Raw genomic sequence first — 6000 nt, forward strand, 5'->3', positions numbered from 1 at the left:
TTGTTTCTACTAAGGGTTGCCCCCTACCCACGTTCCACCCTAGTGCTCCCACTGAAGTGTACATGTTATGTTTTAACAGATGGGCCGGCTGGCGGCTGCTGGGCTATAAAACAGGAACTGGGAATCTGCTTGGAGTGGTATTGAACTGAATGCTCGTAAAGTTCACGGACATACACTGACCCAGACAGACTAGGAAGATCCAAACATGCTTATACACACACTCATCATACACCCCACAGATCAGAGGGTCCATCTCCTTACCCAGAGGAAGTTCAAGGCTGTTTCCCCCTCCATATCTCTATTTCATTCGCTTATCAATTTTATACACACACATATAAGTACACACATATGTAGGCACATCTACATATGCATGCATAGCTATATATCTCAATGTTTTTATACATCCTCAAAGATCAAAATATTCCCCAATTCTGTTGCCAAGTCTCTACCTAGTACTTTCAATAAGCTCTCATTCACATCAAATAAGAATTACAAGAAAATATTGCATTCAATTCTATTTAGTCCACACATAATATAAACTACATGTATGTAACTGCCCTAAAAAAAACAGCTCCTTTTACTCCTTACCAATGAGAGAGAGAGAAAAAAATTTATCCCAGACTGAGTCACAAACATAAAGTGTCAGGTTTAACCTTGTATCCTCTGCTGTCAGTTCCTGTCACAACTTCATCACTTAAACACACAGGTGCTCAAACAAACACCAACCGACCAGCCTGGTGGTCGTTTTCACGGCCTCTTCTTGGATTCCCTGAGGCCTCCCTGCACTGGGACAGTCACCAGTTACCCCCGGTCCTAACGAAGTCCTTTGGACACACCTTGCAGGTGGATATGGAGGTCTGAGCACCTCATGAGGGATGCGGATTCAAGTGCTAATAAAAAGTAATTACAAAGTTTAATATCCGCGCTGTCAATTCCTTTCAATAATTGCAAAGCTCTGAAGCCCCTGCTACGGAACCCGACTGGTCCTAAAGTTCTCTGACCCCTAAAGATGCACCCGGAGCCCGATGATCTCTGGCTCGGGCTACGCATCAGACATACACAGGACTATCTCGTCTCACCGACGCCGGCGCGTGTTAATTTTTCAGGAACCCGTCTTCAACCATCTAGGAATTGCTGTCTGCACGCCACTGGACTCGAAGGCCGCCCCTAGCGCGCGTGTCGCCGCTCTAGAGGGCCAGGGGACGCGTCCCCGGACCCCACCTAATGATGGCAATTACAACATGCCAAGTTCTTGCGAACGCAGAGCCGCGTCCCGGGCTGAGTTGGGACGCTTTGAAACAAGAAGTTCGGGAGTGGGGGTGCTGGCAAGGAGTGAATCCCGTCAGCCCTGACCTCCCCATAGCCGACACGCTCGGACGGACAGATCGATGCGCGCCAGGACGCGTCCAGTCCCCCATTTGCCGAACAGCGCGAGAGGAGCCGCTCCCCTTGCGCGCGGCGACTCACCCTCGTCGACGAGTCCAGATGGCAAACCGACGCCCCTGCTGCGGGTCCTGAATCCCAAGTTGCACCGAACCGGCGACAGCTCTCGCCCTAGCCCACCGGGGCACATTGGCTGCGGCAGGCACCTCGGAGGGAGCAGAAACCTGGCGGCCGCCTCGGCTCAACAGCTGCCTGGAGCGCGCTTACAATTCACGGACCTGCTCAGCGAATGAGACGGACAGCAGGGCTGAAGCAACCGGGCTCCGAAGGGAGGCGGGGCCGGGGGCATGAGGGGCGGGGTCAGGTAGGGGCCCGCCCCGATGGGCGGGGCGCTCTTCAACGCGTGCCTGGCGGATCCCACAGCCAATCAGGATGGCGCCCGGGCCTGGGGCGGCCGTGGGCGGTGCCGAGCTCCCGGCTCCGCCCCGCCGCCGCCGTCCAATCGCCGGCAGCCGAGGGCTGGCAGAGAGACGCGCCCATGGCTGGGAAGTTGGCTGAGGTGAGGAACCGGGGCTCTGGGCTGGCGCTGTGGGGGCGGCTGCGGCGGGACCCCGACGCCTCGGAAGGGAAGTGGCGGCCCCGGAGGGCCCATGTGGGTCTGGGGCGGCCCGGAGCCGCCGCATGTCGGCGCGCTGTGGTGCAAGAAGCCCAAGCACTGCGCGGGCCAAGACTGGGTCGACACCGCCCACCCCTGGCGCCCTCAGATGGTGCGGAACTTGGCTCTAAACGAGGCCCAGCAGTCGGAGGAAACTGAGACCCAAAGAGGGTGGGTCCCGGGCCGGATCACCCAGCCGCCAGTGGAGGCCAGGGCCCGGAACTGGGAGCTGCGGGCTCCCTGAAAAGGCTCTGATTGCGGTCTGGTGGTTATCTCCGAAACAAAACTCCAGTTCCGCCCGCAACCCCGGAAGGTTCGCGACACATCCCTCCTCACCCCTGCCCTTCACACCACCGGCAGCGGAGACTTACCAGACGCCTAGGCTCCCTTCCCGACTCAAGGCGCCCGGGCACTTGCGCAGAGCCCGGGGGCGAAAGGGAGGCACAGGCGCTGGACGGTCGGGCTGCCCGGCGGGATGGCATCCCCAGCGGTGACTCCCCCTGCCGCTGTCCCTGGGGCCTGCCGGACGGACCAGGACCGTCTTCGCGGACTGGAACACCGCAGAGCCAGCCCCGGCCGTCGCACTCTGCACGCCCTCGCACCCTCCACTTCGGCAGCCCCTGGGCCTAGCTTAGAGACCCCCGTAGTGGCGGGCCTGGGGGCAGCCTGAGCTCGCTGGGTCAGTCGTGGCTGAGTGGCCCCGAAGGAAGGCTTTGGGGGCTCTGTCCTTCCTGGCCGTTCCGGTCGCTGCTGCTTGTTTTGTCGGCGGATCAGCTCTTCAGCCGGGGTTTAAGCCCTTACCTTGGCTGCAGCACACATACATAGAGAGCTGGGGGTATCAAGAGTCAAAGAGCGGAGCTGGGTGTTGCTTTCCAGACTGAGGCCTAGAATGTTAGCAAGCCCTCGACTGTAGACTGGGCGTGGGAGCGGTCTCTGTGTGCCTAGAACTGCACCTGCCACAGGTAGACACCCAACCCATGTTAGTAAAATGAAGATGTGCATGGCAGGCGAGGGGTCAAGCCTGGTGCCCTGACACCACTGACCATTGTCTGCCTCAGATCCCAGAAATCCTAAAGGTTTTAGTCTCTCAGTATGGGTAACTATTCAGACTATCATATACGAGGGAGTATGGACCTCCACAGGTGTTATTTTAGTGGCTGCCTGGCCCCCATAAGGACCTGCGTCATAGGTAGCCCACCTCTCATGAGCAGGTTCTGATGAGGGTCATTGGCAGAAGGAAGGCAAAAGTCCCATGGCTGAAAAGTAGTGAAATGGCCCCTCTAGCAGGGAAGCCTGGATCTCTGAGGTGAGCTCTGGCTTGGAGTCAGTTTCAAATTGTGTCACCTCAGCTCCCTGTCTCAATGGGGAAAAGCAGACAGTCAGGTGGGCAAGAAAATCAGGGTCTGGACAGTCCTTATTAGACCCTGAAAGATTGATTAGTGATGCAGAAATTGTGCATATTTAAACCTTTCCTCATCTAATGAACCAAAGGACTGGTACAGGCAAGGAAGACCATTCCATCTAATTCCAACAGTTGCTTAGCATGCCGTGGAGTGGCCTGGGAGAATGGCCTTTGCCCACAAGGAATTAGATGTAGACCACATGAATGGAATATATACTAAGTCTCTCTATGCTGAAGACGGGATGGGGGATAGAGGAAAAATGTATTTCCTTGGATTTTTTTTCCCACTCCTGGATATGACTGGAGAAGGAGTTTGCCAACAGTGTTTACCATATTAACACCCTGTGAAGGTTTTTCACAGGTGCTAATGATTATTTTAAAAATCACCTTGGTAATAGGAGTCAAACATTGGCTGTTGACTGTACTTGATGTAGTATTTATGTTAAATGATGAAAAAAGGAAATAGGGGACTTCCCTGGTGGCTCAGTGGTTAAGAATCCGCCTGCCAACGCAGGAGACACGGGTTCAAGCCCTGGTCCAGGAAGATCCCACATGCCACGGAGCAACTAAACCCATGCGGCACAACTACTGAGCCTGCACTCTAGAGCCTGCGAGCCACAACTACTGAGCCCATGTGCCTAGAGGCCATGCTCCGCAACAAGAGAAGCCACCGCAATGAGAAGCCCGCGCACCACAACGAAGAGTAGCCCCCACTCGCCGCAACTACAGAAAGCCCGCACGTAGCAACAAAGACCCAACACAGCCAAAAATAAATTAATTAATTAATTAAAAAAAAAAAGGAAATAGGAAGTTTCTTTTTAGGAAATAAGTTACAACTAAGCAAGTGACTTCCATGTCCCAATTTCCAAGATTTTCTGTTTGTTTCATACAGACATTACTGTCATGGGTTCCTGGACAAGCAACTGGTCTCATTTTCCCTTATAGAATGGATGGCATTGGAAGACTGTAGATTACAATTCATATTTCCACACCATGTTCTGTTGTAATTGTATTTGACAGGAGCTTATCACTCAGGCACAGACTTACTCCATTTGTTGCCAGTCCCCCTAATGATCTCTTGAGTTTGGGCCATCCCCATATTCTACAAGGGAAAATTAGACCTGTTACTTGTACAAGGACTCACTATGGTCCTATCTGTATTAGACAAACAAAAAAACATGGAAATCTGGACCTGGAAATCACTTGTTTAGTTTCACCAAAAGAAATGTTCTTTCCCTCAAAGGAATGAGGAAGTTTATGGTATGGCTTGGGAATGAGAAGATTGAGGTGGGACCATGGAAGCAAGGCTGGTCCCTTTGTGGATGGTGAGCAAATTTGCCTTCAGGCACTGTCATCCACCTCTCACACTGAAAGAATATTTTGGGACCTTCTAAATTTCAATAGGGTGTGACTGATAGGAGCTGTGGGTTCTAATCTGAGTGGCTGCTGTGGTGAGCGCTCCTGGCAGCCACTTAACCTCTGTTCACCCTTGCCTCCTTGGTCGTAAAACAGCAGTGGCAGAATCCACTGTGTTTATCTGCTTAAGGCGGACACCATAACGATGGTGACACAGCACTGTAAATGTACCAACTGCTGAAATGGAGAACAAAATGATGTTGAAACTGGAAAATGGTGGGGCTGAAGAATTCCTTTTTACACTTACAATTTCTGTTCATTTTAATCTCAATGGATTACTGTCCTTTCATTCTAAGAATGGAAATGAGGGAAAACCGTCCTTACAATCCTTATTCTTTGATTACCAAATGTTTCAGAAGCTTTACTTAAGTGAAAAGTATTTTCCCCCTTTCCCATGTCTACCACCTCTCCTAACATATATTCAGCTTGGAAAATTATTCAGAATTTGAACAGGTTGAGCAAAGAAATGCAGTCAGAAGTAGCAGATTCTAATACCAGCTATGCTCTGTGTTCATTATGAGACCTTGGGCAAGCCGTTAACAGTCCCCATACCTTAGTTTCCCACCTGTGAAACTACAGTGGAGAGATAACTAATGATAAGGCACTTTGAAATATTAATTGTAATATAGACTACAAAATATCATGTAGGTGTTTTTGGCAAACTAAAGTATGGTGTTAGTTTGTACACCACAACTAGGAGATATTTTTGTAAGAGAGTACTCTGGCACAATATCTGTGGCCAGGGTGATACCACCCACAAAACAATGACAGCTTATCGTATTTGAATGAAAATGCCACTGTTCCATATGAGAGTTATATTGCTACAGACTCAACTAAGTAAAAAATATGATAACAGAAATGGGTGGGGAAGGGAAGCCTCTATTCCAGAGAAACATGGGATTTCCTCACACATGCCCCAGAAGAAAAACTACATTAAACTTCTTAAAAATGGATGCCACTATGTGAGTACAAGTCTGATGAAAAGACTAAAATGATCGTGAGAAGATGGCCTGATATAAAAATTAGACAGACTGATCAGAAGTACACCAGAAGATAGAAAAATAGAAAAATAGTCTTAATTTAAAAATTTCATAACAAAATGAGTAACACTGAGGAATTAGACATTGGGGAAGGGAGGCTCATG

The 6000-nt window shown here is 50.6% G+C and overlaps 1 protein-coding gene across 2 annotated transcripts in view; it reads right to left on the reverse strand.

Moving 5' to 3' along the window:
- Window positions 1–1655, reverse strand: part of MARCHF3 (membrane associated ring-CH-type finger 3) — a 148254-nt gene extending 146599 nt beyond the window's left edge. For both annotated transcript variants that reach the window (XM_082652517.1, XM_082652515.1), the window contains exon 1: window positions 1468–1655. The gene's annotated coding sequence lies outside the window, so the exon portion shown is untranslated. The remainder of the gene's footprint in view (window positions 1–1467) is intronic.
- Between the last annotated feature and the right edge of the window lie 4345 nt (window positions 1656–6000).

Source organism: Grampus griseus (assembly GCF_964374135.1).
Source record: "Grampus griseus genome assembly, chromosome: 3".
Lineage (NCBI taxonomy): Eukaryota > Metazoa > Chordata > Mammalia > Artiodactyla > Delphinidae > Grampus > Grampus griseus.